General features: G+C 43.2%; 1 protein-coding gene across 2 annotated transcripts in view; it reads left to right on the top strand.

Annotated features, from left to right (window-relative positions):
• TAF3 (TATA-box binding protein associated factor 3) overlaps positions 1–19,502 on the top strand; it is a 166,632-nt gene that overhangs the window by 128,483 nt on the left and 18,647 nt on the right. The gene's annotated exons all lie outside the window — the stretch shown is intronic.

The following is a 19,502-nucleotide window of genomic DNA, read 5'->3' as shown; positions in this document are numbered from 1 at the left end:
AGGCACAATGGCACTAGTCGATAATAGAATTGGAAGGGACCTCCAAGGTCTTCTAGTCCAACCCCGCTGCTTGAACAGGGAAACCCTATACTAAGGGTCTTCAAACTTGGCAATATTAAGACTTGGGGACTTCAACTCCCAGAATTCCTGAGCTAACATGACTGGAGGAGGAATTCTGGGAGTTGAAGTCCACAAGTCTTAAAGCTGTCAAGTTTGAAGAGCCCTGCCCTACACCATTTCAGATAAATGACTGTCCCGTCTCTTTCTGAAAGCCTTCACTTGATGGAGCATCCACAACTTCTGAAAGCAAGCCGTTCCACTGATTGGTTGTTCTCACTATTAGGAAACTCCTCCTTAGTTCTGGGATGCTTCTCTCTTTGATTAGCTTTCATCCATTGCTTCTTGTCCTGCCTTCAGGTGCTTTGGAGCAGAGGTCTTCAAACTTGGCCACTTTAAGACTTGTGGACTTCAACTCCCAGAATTCCTCAGCCAGTTGTGCTGGTCCAGAAGTCTTAAAGTGGCCAAGTTTGGGGACCTCTGCTTTGGAGAATAGCTGGACTCCCTCGTCTTTGGGGCAGCCCCTCAAATATTGGAAGGCTGCTATCATGTCTCCCCTTGTCCTTCTTTTCGTAAGACTAGACCTGTGATGGCGAACCTATGGCACACGTGCCACAGGTGGCACACAGAGCCCCAGGCAAATTTACCTCACTGCGCATGCGCGCGTCTCCCAACTGATTTTGGGGGCTTTTTCAGCCTTCCAGAGGCTCGAGGGAAGCCTCTGCAGGCTTTGGAGGCTGAAAAACGGGCCCGTTTGTCACTTCCGGTATTTCCGGAAATAACGGAAGTGAAGAAACGAGCCCATTTTTCAGCCTCCAAAGGCTGCAAGAGGCTTCCCTCGAGCCTCTGGGAGGCTGAAAAAGGCCCAAAAATCAGCTGGAAGGCATGCACATGCGCAGTGCAGGTAACGGGGCCGTGGGGGGGATTGTGCATGCATGCGCAGGGGGTGTGGGGCACATGCATTGCCTTCTGGGTGCTGGCACCCCAATTTTCGGCATAGGAGCCCAAAAAGGTTAGCCACCACTGGAGTAGACCAGGGGTTCAAATTCCAGTGCCTCTGCCAGCAAAATTGGATCTCGGGGAGCTCTCTTTTCACTAGCAGAGGGCTGCAGGGGGCCATCACAGCCAAAAATGTCTTGGAATGTAATTGGGAATTTCCATTCTTCTCTCCTCTCCTCTCTCTCTCCCTGTCCCCTTCTCCTTTTCTCCCTCTCCTTCCTTCTCTCATCTTCCTTCTCTCCCTCCCTCCCTTCCTTCTCTCATCTTCCTTCTCTCCCTCCCTTCCTTCCTTCCTACTCTCATCTTCCTTCCTTCATTCTCTCATCTTCCTCCCTCTTTTCCTCCCTTCCTTCTCTCATCTCCCTTCTCTCCCTCCCTCCCTCCCTTCCTCTTTTTTCTTTACTTTGCCCCCAACAATCCTGGCAATAAAATTATGCTTTTGGGAAGAAACTTGCCATTTCCAGAAAGATGTAAATTAATCGCCCTCCCAGCTTTTTCCTAAAGGCACCTTAAAACATAAGCATGAGAACCTGTCCCAGCCTTCCTTGAGGTTCCCTTCCCTCCTTTTAATTACAGGAGCCGCCACCCCAATTATTCCACTGGGTTGTATTAGGTGGGGGTGCAGAAGCAAACATTATCTTCCTTTTGCTGTTGGGCCACACACTCAAAAGAGTGACTCCCAAAAGGAAGCCATAAAGAGGTTTGAGTCATTAGGAAGAAAAGACCAATTTGCCAGATGTGAGTTTCTTTGACTCTCTTCTCTGTTGCACAAGAGGGACGGAGGTGCTGGGTTAGGTGTGCGCCTCTCAATTAAAAAAACAAAAGTCAGAAAGCTCCCAGCAGGTTCTGACACAGCCCTGCCCAAACAGGGTTCCACACACACACACACAAACCGGCAGGAGAAAAACAAAAACTGACTTTGCCTGCACCACAGAACTGGAGGTGGGGGATGCCTTTGGGCTTTCTTGTTGCAGAGCTTGGTGATACAGAAAGCAAGTTCCCTTGACTTTTCACCTCTTTCTTTCTTTCTTTCTTTCTTTCTTTCTTTCTTTCTTTCTTTCTTTCTTTCTTTCTTTCCTTCCTTCCTTCCTTCCTTCCTTCCTTCCTTCCTTCCTCCTTTCTTTGTTTTGTCTTTTCCTATTTTCCTTTCTTTCTGTTTTTTCTCTCTCTCCAACATTAAAACATCTAAAGAAAGATAAATAATAAAAATCTAGCCTGCATTCCTTCCTGCCTTCCTCCTTTCTTTCTGTTTTTTCTCTCTCTCCAACCTTAAAACATCTAAAGAAAGACAAATAATAAAAATCTAGCTTGCATTCCTTCCTGCCTTCCTCCTTCTTTCTTTCTTTTCTTTCTTTTCTTTTTCCTTCCCCAAACTTAACTAAAGAAAAATAAATAATAAAAATGTAGCCTGCCTGCCTTCCCTCCCTCCTTCTTTCTTTCTCTTTCTTTTCTCTCTCTCTCTCTCCCTCTCTCTCTCTCTCTCTCTCTCTCTCATCTCACTTAAACTTGCTCTTCCATCCAATTATTTTTAATTTTCTTTACCACAAATCTGTGTGTCAGGAATTCACGTTGTATCCTAAATCTTTTCTTTCTCAAATAAACAAAAACGGAAGTAACCAGCTGCCATTTTGATCTACAGATTGATTTTTGGAATGATAGTAATCAACCTGATGTTATCAGACCATAAATTTTAGAACTTTTTAAAAATAACCATCTCGATATAAATTTCAGTTCCGTATGCATGGTTTTAATTGTCATATTCTTTGTCGATTTTTCTCTTTAGTCTGGCAGTGATTTAAGTTAGAGAGAGTTTGTATTTTTTAAAAGATCTGCCATCTTATCTGTAATGGATCCAGGGAAAAAAGCCATTCATATATATTCACTGTATGTTTGAAGTAAAAACAAAACAGAAATATTTTTGATGCCGTCCATCGAAACATCTTCAAGTATATATGACTGGCTATACATCTGATCACATCACCTCATAATATTAGTTCTTTTTTAAAAAAAACATCTTATCTTGCTCTGCAACAGGGTGAAGCTTATTCTCAAGGAAATGCATTTAGTATCAGACCTTCAGCTTTTATTTCTGTAGTTATGATGGTGCTAGGTTTTAATTGACTTCTAAATGCATAATTGCTAACATTTAGAGTGTCTTTTTGAAGCAAGTTTGGCAGCTGTTTTTGCCTTCTGGTCTACTTAAAGCTGTCAAGGTGTGTTTTTTTCCCCTCCATTCATCAAACATCTAGAAAATACCAAGTTGATTGTCCTCTGGATTACATCTTTGGGAGATAACATGCCCAACTGCTTTCTTCGTAGAGCCTGCTGGGGTGATAATCTGATTTCCTCTCCATAAGGTCATAGAATTGGAAGAGATAACTTAGGCCAAAGTCAACTTAACACACAAATCAAAATTAGGGCTTAAAAAAAAATGGCTGCCCAGCTTTCACTTGACTATATCTAGTGAAGGGTAACCTACCACTTCTCTGGATAATTGGTTCTACGGCCAAACTGATCCCGTAAAACCAAATCCATTATTTTATTCGCTTCCCCTTTTGCTATTTGGTTTTCCAGTTGAGTAAGTCAAAGTCTCTGTCCGTCGTGCCATTTTCATAGTGACTACATAAAAATGTCCATATAGTTTCCTTGGCAACGGTATAAATGTAGCTTGCCTTCTTTCCTTGGCCTCCCATGCAAATATTAATCAGGTCCAGTTTTAGCTTTTTTGAGATGAGTAGGTGTTCATACTTGATGTGGCTTTGTTCACTGACGGATCAATAGCTTTCTTCCAAGTCATTTTGGTCTAGGTGCAGGGGTCTCCAACCACCAGGCCACGGGCCACTAACGGGCCGTGGCAGTTTGGAAGTGCGCCCTAGAAGCAGCGGGCCAGTGCGCCATGCACGCAACTCATCTGGCACGAGTTGAATTGCATGCATACTGGCCTGTCACTCATGTGACCCAGTTCCCCTCTCCCCCACACACACACCAGACCACCAAGCCGTTGGTCTGGTGATTAAGGCATGAAAGTAGAAACTGGGCAATTGTGAGTTCTAGTCCCACCTTGGGCATGAAAGTTTTGACCAATCACAAGGAAACTTTGAGTTCTAGTCCCACCTTGGGCATGAAAGTTTTGACCAATCACAAGGAAACGTTGAGTTCTAGTCCGCCTTAAGCATGAAAGCCAAGACATTGACCCATCACTAGGAGAATGTGAGTTCTAGTCCTGCTTTAGGCATGAAAGCTGGCTAGGTGTCGTTGACCCATTACTAGGAGAATGCGAGTTCTAGTCCCGCTTTAGGCAGGAAAGCTGGCTAGGTGTCATTGACCCATCACTAGGAGAATGTGAGTTCTAGTCCCGCTTTAGGCATGAAAGCTGGCTAGGTGTCATTGACCCATCGCTAGGAGAATGTGAGTCTAGTCCCGCTTTAGGCAGGAAAGCCAGCTACTTTACAGGGTTGCTGTTGTGGAGAAAATAGGAAGAAAAAGGCGCTTATCTAATAAAAGCCAAGATTTCTTTAAATTTAGGATCTCCACGAACCGTTTCTCCAGCTCAACCATTTCTGTCCCTTTATAGGCCAATGTCTTCTGTTAAAATGCATCCTATCCAAATATTTCCCTCCGATGTTATTTTTTTTTTCCCGTTTTGGCTGCTACAGTTTCATCATTCAGCCTGTTTGTACAAGACCCCAACATATGACACAAGGACACAATTCCTGCGTTTGTTAGCTTTCGATAGCATCTAGTCCTCTTTATCTGTAACATTCCTCTGATGAAACGCGCATAAATTCATCCCGGTTTTATAGTTTGCGTTAAAAGATGCCTTTTCCCTTTGGCAAAGGTTAAAAAAACAAATTTAAGCACAACTTAGGTTGTTTTTTTTTTCCTATAGCATAAAATGAATTTTGTTTGCATATATTCCACCCCCCTTTTTTTTTTGCGTGATGAAGCCAGATAAAAACAGCCCTTCAACCAGTTTGTTGTTAATGTTTTAATTTTTACGTTTCACTTTTCAATATTTTTAACTGTCTGCATTGTTGTTTATAATCCTGTAAGCTGCCTATTAAGATTTGCTAGTGAGATAGGTGGCATACAAATGTAATAAATAATAAATAAAAACATTTTTGTCTACTGTTCCGTAAACGTTCCATTGTTGTAGGACTACTAAAACGTGGAGACATTTCAGGAAAAAGATTCATCAGGTTTTCTTTTTAATCTTTTCTAAGCTTTTTCCAACTTCCTACTTTCCAAATGTGTTAGATTACAGTTCCCAGAATTCTCAAGTCAGTTTAGCCCAATTTCTTAAATTTTTGCAAGATGAAGGACTTCAACTTCCAGAATTCCCCAAGTGCACTGCCCTCTAGTGAGTAAATTGCACGGTGATACTAGCCATAAAAATAGGTATAATGTCAAAAATGTGTGAATCCTGCCTTATTAAAAATGGTTAACAATCCCTCAATCCCGTATGTAAAAGAACAAGAGAGTTGGAGGGATCCTTTGAGGTCTTCCAGTCCAACCCTCTTTTCAAGCAGGAAACCCTGTATCATTTCAGACAAATGGCTGTCCAATGTTTTTGAATATCTGTGTACGATCTGTTTAATTAATGCTCCTACGTACACCAGGAGCGTCCAGCCTTTTGGTTTGCCTGGGTGGCATATAAAATATATAATATAGTTAATGTATTTAAATCACATAATACAGGTAGTCTCGACTTACCACACAGCACCGTTCAAAGTTACAACATCCCTGAAAAAAGTGACAAACGGCCGTTTTTCACATTTACGACCGTTGGACCCCATGGTCACATGATCCAAATTCAGACGTTTGGAAACTGTCTCATATTTACGACGATCATGTGTGATCCCCTTTTGCAGACCTTATGACAAGCAAAAGTCAATGGAGAAGCCAGATTCCCTTAACAACCGTGTTATTAATTTAACAACTGCAGGGATTCCCTTCATAACTGTGCCAGAAAAGTTGTAAAATGGGACGAAATTCACTTTTAACAACTGTCTCTCTTAGAAAAACAAATGTTGGGCTCAATTGTCCTCCCATCTATTCGGGGCAGATTGCTAGCTGTTTCTGTGCAATTGCACTTTCCCAAATTTAAAAGAAAAAAATTGTTCAGTAAGTACAGTATTTATGGAACGGGCGTATTTAGAGTAGCTTTGCAAGTCAGACGATATCGTTATAAAATGAACCGATGTTTTACGGAATTGCAGCTAAGCCTCATTCAAACTTTCAGGACTTCCAGACTTCCAAAGCTGCAAGCAGTTAGACGTTCTTTCTGCTAAATTAAAGCGATATTTCTTCCTATTTAAAGGCCTGTATGATGGCAATCTATAAATACAAATGTTGCAAGTGAAAATTGAAACCAGCTTTGGATAATGCTTTCAAAGCTGGCTCCGTGGTTAGAGAGAGAGCAAGATGAGGTAAGGTATAAAAGCAGAGAAAGGGCAGATTTTTAAAAAATATATATTTTCAGTGGTTTTATAATGTATCCCCAGGATCAGATAAGTGGCATACTAAAAACTAAGGCAAGCACCGAGCTGCAGAGTTTGAAATCTACACAGCTCTGGGCCTTTAGGCTTTAGATTTATTTGACTGAAATGAAACTTCCTTAACCGAGGTGTGAGGGTCTGCCACAAACGCACTAATTGCTCAGAAATTTATATCCTGTCATGTTTGGGACAGAAGTGGAAAGAAACATAATTTTGTGGGTCGACTACAGTACTGGGTTAAAGAATAGTCCTCAACTTACAACTATTTGCTAAGTGACCGCGGCACTGAAAAAACCCTGACTTAGACGGTTTTTCATACTTACGACCGTTTATTTAGTTGCTTGTTTGTTTATTGGCCACGCATGTTACCACAAGGTAACTCTGGGCAGCTTGCAGCACGCACGCACATGCCTCATGGTCACATGATCAAAATCTGGGCAACTGACTCACATTTATGACGGTCGCCGTGTCCCAGGATCCCCTTTTGCGACCTTCTGGCGAACAAAGTCAAACGGGGAAGCCCAATTCACCTTGTTACTCACTTAACTGCAGCAATCCACTTCTCCGTTCAAATCGTAAAACGGAGCAGAGCTCATTCGGCAACTGCCTCGCATAGCAACAGAGGTTTTTGGCTCAGTTGGAGTCGTAGGTCGACGACTTACATGAGAACAATCAACCCATGGAATAGAAGTTGCCCTCGGAAATTGTGGGAGCGCCATCACTTGAGACTTTCAAGAAGAGATTGGACTGCCATTTGTCAGAAATGGTGTAGGGTCTCCCACTTGGGTGGGGGGTTGGACTAGATGACCTACAAAGTCCCTTCCAACTCTGATTATCTGTTATCTGTTACCTGTGTGTAGATCACCCTTCAATGGGCCAGTTCCGTTTCTGGAAGTCCCAGCTGACAATGCCAGCCCCATCTGGAGATGCCAAGCCATGGGACACTATATTATATGCAAGAATGAGTTTGTGGTGTTTTTTGCTTCTTTTGTTGATTAAATTACATCTTACTCTTGCAACAATTCTGGGAGCCTTACCAAACTGATTAAAAGGATAAGAAAGATCATGAAAAAACCGATTAAAATTAAGAAAGATTAGCTAACAACTACAAAACTGAGAGGACAGGTGATATGAGGGTGGAGATAGCAAGAGCACTTAGACTTTTACACAGGTAATCCTCAACTTGCAACAATTCATTTAGTGACCGTTCAAAGTTATAACTTGAAGAGCCCCAGGGGCTCAGTGGTTAGAGTGCAGTACTGCAGGCTCCTTCGACTGACTGCAAGCTGCCTGCAATTTGGCAGTTCAAATCCCACCAGGCTCAAGGTTGACTCAGCCTTCCATCCTTCCGAGTTGGGTAAAATGAGGACCCAGATTGTTGCGGGCAAGAGGCTGACTCTGTAAACTGCTTAGAGAGGGCTGTAAAAGCACTGTGAAGCGGTACATAAGTCTAAGGGCTATTGGTAAGTGCTAAGGAAGGAAGGAAGGGTTGTGATGGCACAGTGGTTAAAATGCAGAATTGCAAGGCAAGCTCTGCCCACTGCTAGCAGTTCGATCCTAACCTGCTCAAGGTTGGCTCAGCCTTCCGTCCTTCCGAGGTGGATAAAATGATAGATTGCCACGGCAGTTGCTATAGCGGCACTGAGAAAAGCGACTTGTGACCGTTTTCCCCCCTTACAAGCATTGTAGTGTCCCCGTGGTCACGTAATCAAAATTCAGGTGCTTGGCAATGGACTCAAAATTAGGATGGTTGCAGTGTCCTGGAGTCCCTTTTTGCGACCTGTTTTGCAAAGTGTTGTAAGTCGAGAATGACCTGTAGAAAGAACATTGGAGGTCTTCTAGTCCAACCCCTTGCCCAAGCAGGAGATTTTATTCCAGGGGTCTCCAACCTTGGCACTTTAAGCCTGGCGGACTTCACTTCCCAGAATTCCCCAGCCAGCTTTGCTGGCTGGGGAATTCTGGGAGTCAAAGTCCGCCAGGCTTAAAGTTGCCAAGGTTGGAGACCCCCCCCTGCCCTAGGCCATTCCAGACAAACAACCATCCAACCTCTTCTTGAAAACCTCCAGCCATGGAACACCCACAACTTCCAGAGGCAAGCCGGTCCCATCGATTAATTATCCTCCTTAATTCTAGGTTGGCTCTCTCTTGAGGGTTGGGGCGAGACGGCTCTCTCTCTCTCTCCTCAGACACCCCTGGACCAACAAGCAAGCACTGACAAGCAGCGCACAAAACAGGTGTTGCTGTTTGTCTCTAATCACCAAGCACAGTAACAAGAAATATTAGCACATCTACAGGGCAGCCACACTCCCGGGGCACAACACTCGGCGTTTCCAAAGTTGTGGTTACTTGCGTTAGAAAATGCCAAACGCTGCGCCTGCGGTTCGTTCTCGCTTACCAACAACGCTGTGGGTCTGTTCCTTGGTTATCACGTCCCTTCACAGGTTCTCCAACCCCACTTTGGAAATAGAACAGTCAGAAAGTTGTGGGTTTGTTTGTTTGTTTGTTTTTTTGGACAGAAAAGATTTGCAAGACGTCTTTCGCTCCCTCGCCCCGTTCTCTTTCGTTTTCAAAAGGTTTAGGTGCTTTCTCGCCAGCCAGGGTGAGATTGAAATCACACGAATTGCTTCCAAAGATAGGGAATTATTATTCCACATCTTGGGGGTGTGCTGAACCTCAGGTTGTAGCGTGTTGCAGCCTGTGCTGTTTGCAAGCCACCACAACCCAGGGAACCTACCTGCTCAGGGTGACTGGGAGAACACGCTTTTCTCTGCGAGGTTTGGGAGAGAGCTGTATCGAGTAGAAACTTCCAAAAGTTTTTTTTTAAAAAAATAAGGTAACTTTTTTTAAAAAAAAATCAAATTTAATTCCTTTTTTTTTTTTAAGGTGTATTGTGCTGAGTTTCTTGGGGTGGAAAAGCACTCTTGGGATTTTCTCTGCCACGGGGATAGTGTTTTAATTGCAGAACTAGGCCACTTAGATGAAATTACAGCTGTAGACAGGGTGGGGAACTTCAAGCAACTTCTCCAATTTTCCCATTGTTAAATAGAAATAAATGAGGGTCACATGATCCTCTCTTCTGGGGCCAAATAAAGGATCCACGCATCAAAAGCGTGCCAGGCTTTCATTTACGTGTGAGCATAGAATTACCCTCAACGCATGAAGCGTGAATGATTGGCAAACCCCTCAGAATCCCTTGTCTACGGTTAGGTTTTCGTCAGATCCACTGGTTGCAAGCTGTTCAGTTTTGGGTCCTTTTGGAAAACATCTGTATGAACCTGGGCAGTTTTACGAATTAGAGGTAGTCCTCCACTTACGAACACAATTGAGCCTCAAATTTCTGTTGGTAAGTGACTTTTGCCCCCCGTTTTATGACCGTTATTAAGCGAGTCACCGCAGTGGCATCCTGGTTGTTAAAGGAATCTGGGCTTCCCTGTTGACTTTGCTCATCAAAAGGTTGCAAAGGGAGATCACCTGACACCCCCCCTACCAGAACACTTCAACCGTCATAAATATGAGTTAGTGGCCAAGCATCAGAATATTGCTTTTGGGGGATGCTGCAGTGGTCATAAATGTGAAAAATGGTTATAAGTCCATTTTTTTTGTGTCGTTGTACCTTTCAATGGTCACTAAACAAACTGTTGTAAGTTGAGGACTACCTTAATACAGCTTCTTTTCTCAAGTTGTATGATTTTTGGAGGAGAGCGAGCCACAAATCAAAGAGGATTTTTGAACTCTGGAGCTTCTCACCATAATATTACTCCAGCTTTTCTCAAGGTCAGCAATTTGAAACTGGGTGGACTTCCAACTTCCACAATTCCCCGGCCAGCATAGTTGACTCTAACGTTTCACAGCCAGTATGGTTGTAGAACTGTGGGAACTGCAATTGCAAAAATACCTGGGAAAGACTTCATAGCAGGGTTTTCACCTTAGCAACTTTAAGCTGGGTACACTTCAGCTCCCAGAATTCCCCAGCATAGCTATTCCCCAGTCAGCTTTAAGGTGTGTGGAGTTCGACTCCCAGAATTGGTGGACTTCAGCTCCCAGAATTCCCCAGCATAGCTATTCCCCAGTCAGTTTTAAGGGATGTGGACTTCGACTCCCAGAATTGGTGGACTTCAACTCCCAGAATTCCCCAGCATAACTATTCCCCAGTCAGTTTTAAGGGATGTGGACTTCGACTCCCAGAATTCTATGTTATGCTGGGTGGGGAATTCTAGGAATTGAACTCCACACACCTTAAAACTTGCTGAGATTGAGAAATACTCCTTTACCCATCCTCAAATCTTCTGGAAAGGGAGTGGTGCATGGTACTTTTTAAAGTTTTTAGATTGATGTGGTTGCAGGAAGATTCATCCTAACATGGCTCCAAGGTTTTTCTCACAGACTCCTTCTTCTTTCTGGGGTGGCAATTTTTGTTGGGAGGAGAACCCAAAAAAAAAAAGAACCCTTCATTTATTTTTTATCTCTTAATGAAGGGTATAATCCCGCTTTTTTTAAAAAACACTGCCAGGCAAAGCAACCTGTGGAAAAAATTAATCTGTGATCTTACTGCTTTGAGCAGATTCAGTGTGGGACTGGTAATCTTTATTCTTTTTTAAAAAAATTGTCACTTTTGAGGAATTCCCAAAGGATTGTATCCTGGGAAAGAACACTCTTGTTTTTAATTATATTTTTTGAAAGGGAGAAGAATCTGCTTCTGTCACTAGCTTAGGGAATGTGACATTCAGTTTTTCTGAGGGAATTATTTTTGCTTTTAAAATACAGGTAATCTTTGACTCAGGACAGTTTTATTAGTGACCGTTCAAAGTTACAGTGGAAAAAGGTGACTTACGACTGTTTTTCACACTTATGACTGCTGCAGCATCCCCCATCGTCACATGATCAAAATGCAGGCGCTTGGCAACTGACTCAGATTTATGACAGTTGCCGTGTCCCGGGGGGGTCAGAATCAGTGGGGAATCCAGATGTCCTGGATAGCCACAGGATTCGCTTAAGAACTGCAGCGGTTCAGTTAACAACCCTGGGCAAGAAGTTGTAAAATTGGGCACGCCTCCCTTAATGGCCACCTTGCTTTGCCATGGAAAATCAGACACAACTTTGCAACTGCACAAAAACAACAACAACTCCCTATGTGGTGTCAAATGGAGACTTTTCCCGACCTTCTCTGGAAGACTCAGAAAATGAACTTGAAGACTTTGGCCTCTACCCGTGTTCCCTGAAAATAAGACCCTGTCTTTTATATATATATATATATATATATATATATATATATATATATTTTAACCACCAAAAAAGGCACCAGGTCTTATTTTTGAGGGATGTCATCCACTGACTAACCTTACTTGCACACGTCATCCCCAGCCTTCTTTTCGCTGTCAGAGGCCTTCAAGAACTTATTCTGCAGCCAGCAAGGCTTTCCTGAAGGCCTCTTCGGCCTCTTCTGGATCGATCCAGAACTTCGGTATCAGCTACAGAGGCCTTCAGGAAAACTTTGCCAGCAGAAGAACTGGCCCGGCAAGGCAGGTGTCGGGGTGAGCAAGGCCTGGCTACAACTGTCCAAAGGTAAGTAGTAGGGCAGCTCCAACCCCCACCCCAGCTTAATTTTTACCCGTGCACTCTGGAGTGGACAGACTCTTAATTGGGGCTTATTTGGTGGGTAGGGCTTATATTGGGCTCCTGTTTTTTTTTAAAAAAATCAAACTAGGACTTACTTTCCGTGTAGGTCGTATTTTCAGGGAAACAGGGTAGACTTAAACTTTTACACCAAGCTGTAACCATCCCTCAGCTGGTTTCCAGATCACGGGCGCCAATTATTTCTGAAACCAAGAACTCATAATAAAGATGCAATTGGTTTCCTGCAAAACGTGAGAGCCCTTTGGAATGACATTTTTGTTCCTTCCAAAGCATAATTAGGTGATGACAATTTTACCATGATATAAAGTTAAAGGGTGAGAGAACCTGTACTCTTGGATTGGTCCATTGTTTTATTTCCATTACCCGATATATTGAAATCAGGTTAGCCGTTTGCTAGGCAAAGTCAAAATAGTTCAGAGCTTCTGACCCGCATCAAATAGCCTGGCTTTGCTACTTATGGTGGCTTAGCATGGTGGCTTATTAAACAAATACTAAACCAAATTTAAGAATCCCATTCTTTTGGGAGAAGGTAGGAAACTGTCTTGTTCTAGAAGGGAGGTGTACAGGCTTACAACTACGGTGGTCAAGTGAGTTCTGCTGCATTTTACAACTTTTCTTGCCACAGTTGTTACGTGGTTGTTAGGTGAAACTGGCTTCCTCATCAACTTTGCCAGTCAGTCAGAAGGCTGCAAAAAGTGATTACATCACTCTGGGTCAGCGCAACCATCATAAATATTAACCCATTGCCAAACATCCAGGTTTTGATCACATGGCCTGCTGCAATGGTCATAAGTGTGAAAAAAACAGTCGTAAGTCACTTTTTTCAATGCCGTTGTAACTTTGAATGTCACTAAAGAAATGGCTGGTAGTCAGGGACTACCTGTACTCTCAAATCTAACTCTGATGTCCAGCTTTTCAGACAAAATCTGTTTTTCCCGGTGTACTAACTGAAATCTGAGCCTTGGTGGCGAGGGGTGGTTAGAATGCAATATTGCAGGCAAACTCTGCCTACAGCCCGAAGTTCGATGCTAACTAGCTCAAGACTCAACCTTCCATCCTTGCAAAATCGGTAAAATGAGGACCCAGATGGCTGGGGGTAATAAGATGACATTGTAAACTACTCAGAAAAAGCATTACGGGGCGGTATATAAGTGCATTTCTATGGCTATTTCTATCCTTCAGCCACAGATGTCAGAATTAAATGTATCTCTTTCTTTGGACAACGATGCTTCTTTAGATAGGACAAGACATTATTTTAATCTCCCATAGAGTGTATGTATATTCAAGAGAAGAAGACTGTATCTCTGCAGCTGCTTGGCGGGTGTTATCTTGGCTGTGTCTAGTTGTGAAAGTCTTCCGCACAGTCATTTCCCAATGCCTATCTCTCCCTGTAGCTCGTAATTTGTTTATTTTTTGACCTAAGTTTATAAATTAGTCTCGAAGCTCATTCTACACAAGGGAAGACTCGAGCAACGTTCATGATTAAGCAGGGTCGCTCTAGGAGCCAGAGATGGGCGGTCTCTGGATTTGATGTAGAAACAAACAGAAATAATTAAAATGGTTTGACTTTGATTTATCTACCGTGCGTTGCCACCTATCATCTCCTGCTTTCAGATAGGACGATAAGGCTACCACCCCTCTTGAAAATTACCCCATCGCAGCCGAGTGGCGCAAGGCAAGGCAGTTTCTGCCTCTACTCCTGGAGAACATTATTAGCTGAAGGGAGTGGCGGCTAGATTGTGGAAGCGATACCTGCGATAACTAGGCCACATGTTCTAAATAAACATTTCAAATACAGCCTGTGAGGAGAGGAGATTATGGATGTGTAGGATTAGAGAACAGAAGCAGGACACCGACGGAAATTAAGACAGGTAGCTCTCGGCTTATGAACACAATGGAACCCCAAATTTCTGTCGCTAAATGAAACGTGTGATAAGTGAGTCTTGCCTCATTTGCAAACTGTTGTTAAGTGAGTTGCTGCAGTTGTTTAAGTTAGTGACACGGTCGTTAAGCGCATCTGGGACACCGCAACCATCAGACATATCAGTTGCCAAGTGTACAAATTGTGATCACACAACTACATGGATGCGGCAATGGTTATAAGTGTGAAAAAAATGTCATCGGTTCCTTTTTTTCATTACTGTTGTAATTTTGAATGGTCGCTAAATGAACTGTTTGTAAGTCGAGGACTAACTGTACAGATAGTCCTCAACTTAATAACAGTTCATTTAGTGACCCTTTGAAGTAATAACAGCACTGAAATGGGGACTTACGACCATTTTTCCACACTTAAGACTGTTGCAGCATCCCCCACAGTGACATGATCATAATTCGGATGTTTGTCAACTGACTCATATTTATGACGGTTGATGGTCACGTGATCCCTTTTTACAGCTTTCTGACAAGCATGACCAATGGGGAATCCAGGTTCACTTAACAACCATGTGACTACTTAACAACTGCAGTGATTGACTTAACATCTGTGACAAGAAAGGTTATAACATGGGACATTTAACAACTGTCTTGCTTAGCAACAAAAGTGTTGGGCTAAATTGTGGCCGTAAGTTGAGGGCTACCTATTCTGCTATCGAGGAACTACGCAAGGAAATTTCAAAGCAGTCCCTGATACCCAGACCAAAATTGTTTGGCAACGAAAGCCATAGATATTGGTCGCCTGCTTTCTACATACAACACCGCAAATAAAGGGTTAGATGTTAAGAAACTCCCAGCCAGGCGGGGAGGAGGAGTCAAACAGGGAACTAGCCTTGAGTCCTTCTGCAGCTGCAAGAGCAGGGGTGGGATTCTGCCGGTTAGGACTGGTTTGTGCTTGGAAGATCAGCTGTCTCTAAACCGATTTGCTGCAACAATCATATGGGTCCGCCCGCCAGCCCCTGCGCAATACTGACCTTTATTGTCCCAGCTGATCAGCGCAAAAGAGCGGATTGCTGCTCCTCAGCTGTGTTGTTCCCCCAAAGTAACATAGTAGGTAAGGACTTTTGTATAGAGTTGACGCATACGCAGCAAAGCAAGCGATCATTGAATCGGTTGCTCAAGAGGAATCAACCTGATTACATCCCTAAACTCCATGAACTCCCATGATCTGACTGTTCCCAAAGGAAGGCGAGCAGTCCAGGGAGATTCTTGTCATAGAGGCAGAACACAATAAAGTGGTTGAGTTGGGTTTTTCACAAAGTGGGATTTTGGTTGCCTGCGTCTGACAATAAGAAGATTCACCTTTGATGGGTCGGAAGGAGAGTATGCTATTCGTTCTCTTTTGCTCTGGGGCACGAGTCCGTGAGACACTGAGCGGAGACCATACCCTCGCTGGCATTCAGCCATCTGCAGTCCTGTGTTATAAGAACATTTATTTTGTTCTGGGTTGATCTGTGACTTAGCTTTGAAATTACATGTATTTTGTATTTATGCGCTTCAAGAAACACCGTGCTTCAAACCTTGTTTGTTGTGGTGTTCGCCCTGACTACCCGTTTTTTAGACTCGCTTATGCTTTTGGCAACTCAGGAGCACAATAGTCACAGCGGACTTTGGGGACAGTCTTGCCAACGGGAACTAATTGTGGCCTTTGGAAGAGTCCTTCCTCATCTTTTTTTAAAAAATTTTTTAAATTTTTAAAAATACTTTATGAAGTACAAAAGATTAAAATATACAGTACAAATACACAAAAGAAAAAAAAATGTACAAATAAACATCACAACACATTCTATAGTAAGACAAATCATATTTTCCTCTAGTACATTTTGATAGTGATTTAAATATCTCATAGAAAGTATTAAATGGCAGTTACTTCCTATCCCTTGTAAAATAACTGTTATCAATAATATATAATACATAATAGTCTATTATTATGATTGGATTATTACTATGTATTTTTATAGATAAGTCATTTATAAAGCTTAGTCAAGCTTGGAGGAAGAGATATGCTCCTTTCTCATGCATTCCTTTCTCATCTTTGAGTGAAAGTCTTTCGTTACTTTTTAATAGGCGTTTTCTGTTTACTTCCCCCTCAAAGCAAATGTTGGCTTTTAAGGTGATTGTCCTTACAGAGCCCACAGCAAGCAGGGTTTGGGTGTTTTCTCCCTTTTTAAAAGCTTAATGGAATAACTGCAGAATAACAGACTAACAGACTTGGAAGGGACCTTGGAGGTCTTCTAGTCTAACCCCACTCCATTTCAGACAAATGGCTGTCCAGTCTTTTCAAACCTATTTTAGTTTGTCCTTTGGGGAATCTGCAGTTGAAGAGAAATGCTGATTAGTAGCTGAAACAACGGCTCCGAACACCTTTCGGTCTTTCTTAAGTTCATCTCGAATCCTTTTCTCCACTCCCCAAGCTAAGGCTGCGCTGTGTAGACAAACTCAAATCAAGATGCTAATTAGATCATCGTAGAAAAATAAAAGTTTCCCAAGAGGTGAATGAACGTCCATTATCATCTTGTGTGTTGGAGCTTCCTTAAAATTCTCCATCTTGTTACGCTGAAGGTACCATCACATATAAATCAGAATTCACTTGCAATCTTGAAGGGAAGTGTAATGACCCTTCGAAGCAGTGGTGGGATTCATTTTTTTTTTCTATTGGTTCTGTGGGCGTGGCTTGGTGGGCGTGGTGTGGTTTTGTGGGTGTGGCTTGGTGGGCGTGGCAGGGAAAGGATACTGTAAAATCCCCATTCCCTCCCCACCCCACTAACCTACTTTTCCGGCTCCTGTGCAGGGCAACAAAAGAAGACCCAGCCAATCCGCTGGGACTCAGTGGGAGGCAGAGAAGAGATGGGGTTGGCGGGGCCAGTCAGAGGTGGGATTGGCCGGTTCTCCAAACGACTCAAAATTTCCGCTACCGGTTCTCCAGAACTGGTCAGAACCTGCTGAATACCCACCTCTGCCTCGAAGTCACAAAGCACTGAGAAAACTGACTACTTAGCCCCTTTTTTCACACTTCACAACCATTGCAGCATGTCTGTGATCAAAATTCGGACCCCTTGTTCATATTTTACGACAGGGGCAGTGTCCCAGGGTCGCGTGATCCCCATTTGCCCCCCCACTTCTGACAAGCAAAGCCAATGGGGAAACCAAATTCACTTAACAGCCATGTTACTGACTTAACCACTGCAGTGATTCACTTAACCACGGTGGCAGGAACGGTCGTAAAATGGGGCAAAATTCACTTTGACTGTCTTGCTTAGCAATAGAAATTGGGGGCTCAATAGTTGCCATCAATCGAGGACTACCTGTGTACCCTTTAGCTTCTCTTTCTCCAAAGCATTGTGTCATGTCCCTGTTAGAATCTGACTCCGAGGGAGAGGAGGAACAGCCAACAGGGAGTGGAAGTGTGACTCTGGAAGTTGTGGAGGAAACTGGGGAAGGGCACAGTCCGGCTCGACATTCAGAGGAAGACCCAGGCCCATCCCCTCTTCATCCTAGGGCACGCAGGAAGGAGCAGATAAGGGAGAAACGTGAATGGCGTGGTCTATGGGGGATGAAGGGGCCCTGATCCCCTTCATGGTCTGCAGCTGTGAGGACTGTTTAAAAGGACAAACTGTGCATGACCCAGTGCTGGAAGCAAAGTGTGAAATAATTCTAGTCTTTCAGTTCTTACCTGAGTTCTGGTGTCCTTCCCAGTATGTGTTATTTGATATCTGTGGACGTCTTCAAGCCCTTGCCTTGTCTCATTAATTGCTTCAGTGTGGTTCCTGTTGTTTTTTCTGTTTATAATTTATATGTATTTTGAGTTTGAATGGCATTTCTTCCTTTTGGCAACTGTTTGTGGGGGAGTTTTTTCTCCAGTCAATGATAATTGGAGCTTTGAAGCCAAGTTGAAGGAATTAAAGGGACCTCACCTGTTTTTGTGACTTTGTTGCTTTTGTGTGCCACCCTGGGCCATCACACATTGCTCTTTGATCTGGTGTTCTCCAAAAACTACAACCCCCAAGATTCTTCCTCCTTTCCCTTTTCTTTTTCAGTTGCACATTTGGAGGTAACTGTTGGGCCTACCTGTTCCACTCTTAATAGATTCCATGCTAGCCCATCAAATCCAACTGCTCTGTTTATATATTGCAATGCAGTCCTGCTTTATATTGTAAAGAAGGGTAGCAATTAATAGATGCCTTCTGAGTACAATATATATCCTGCATAATATTATTTATCCTAATTAAGGGTTATTGCTTTCATCGTCATCAGAATAAAAGAATAACACAAGAGTTGGCGTTTTGAAATAATAGAAAATATTTGTTGCTCAGGTTTTAGAGACTTTGGCAGTTCGTTTGCTCTCCAAGCGAAACGGTAAGCTTGGAAAACAGCGTTTGAATATCCAGGGTCCTGAAATTTACCTTGGGCATTAGAAAAAGTGCAAAGAAGAGCAACTAAGTTGATTAAAGGCCTGGAGGCTAAAACATATGAAGAACGGTTGGAGGATTTGGGTTTGGCTAGTCTAGAGAAAATAAGAACTCTGGGGGTGGGGGGCATGATAGCAATCGTCCAGTGTTTGACAGGCTGCCCCCCAAAAGAGGGGGTCAATTTATTTTCCAAAGCAGCTGAAAGCAGAACAAGAAGCAACGGATGGAAACTAATCAAGGAGAGAAGCAACCTGGAATTAAGAAGTAACTTCCCAACAGTGAGGACAATGTAACTAGTGGAATGGCTTGCCTCCAGAAATTTTGGGAGCGCCATCACTGGAGGTTTTTAAAAAGAGACTGGACAGCCACCTATCTGAAATGGTATAAGGTTTCCTCCGTGAGCAGGGGACTGGACTAGAAGACCTCCAAGGTCCCCTTCAGCTCTATTCTGATTCTTCTTCTATCCAGCAAGACACATGTTGGCAGTCCAACTAGAAGGGAAGAAAGGATTACAGGTACTCCTCCACTAATGGCCACAACGGAGCCCAAAATGTCTGTTGTTGGATGGGTTTTGCCTCGTTTTCCGACTTTCCTTGCCACAGTTGTTAAGTGAACCTGGCTCGCTTAACAATGTAGATTGGTCGTAAGTCGAGAACTATGGTAACTGTATTGGAATTTGAAGTAACTTTGGTTTCCTTCCATTATTCTCCCCAATGCTGTTAATGAATCGCTGCTCCTGCTTTTGTCCTTCGTGAACAGAATTGCATCTTTTCCTCCCTACTTACCTTGTTTTGCGGAGTATAAGGTGCACTTTTTCCATCCCTAAAAGTAGGTGGAAATGTCGGTGCGTCTTATACAGCGAATGTTGCCGAAGCCTAGCCCACCCACCGGCCCCCACGCTTTGGCCTCTGCCTTCCAGCAATATGCCTCCTTGCAGCAAACAGTCTGTTTTCAGCTTCAGCACAACCTGATG

The sequence above is a fragment of the Pseudonaja textilis genome, chromosome 5 (assembly GCF_049901715.1).
Source record: "Pseudonaja textilis isolate UNSWEBS1 chromosome 5, rPseTex1.2, whole genome shotgun sequence".
In the NCBI taxonomy this organism is placed as follows: Eukaryota; Metazoa; Chordata; class Lepidosauria; order Squamata; family Elapidae; genus Pseudonaja; species Pseudonaja textilis.
This window is presented reverse-complemented; position numbering and strand designations above follow the sequence as displayed.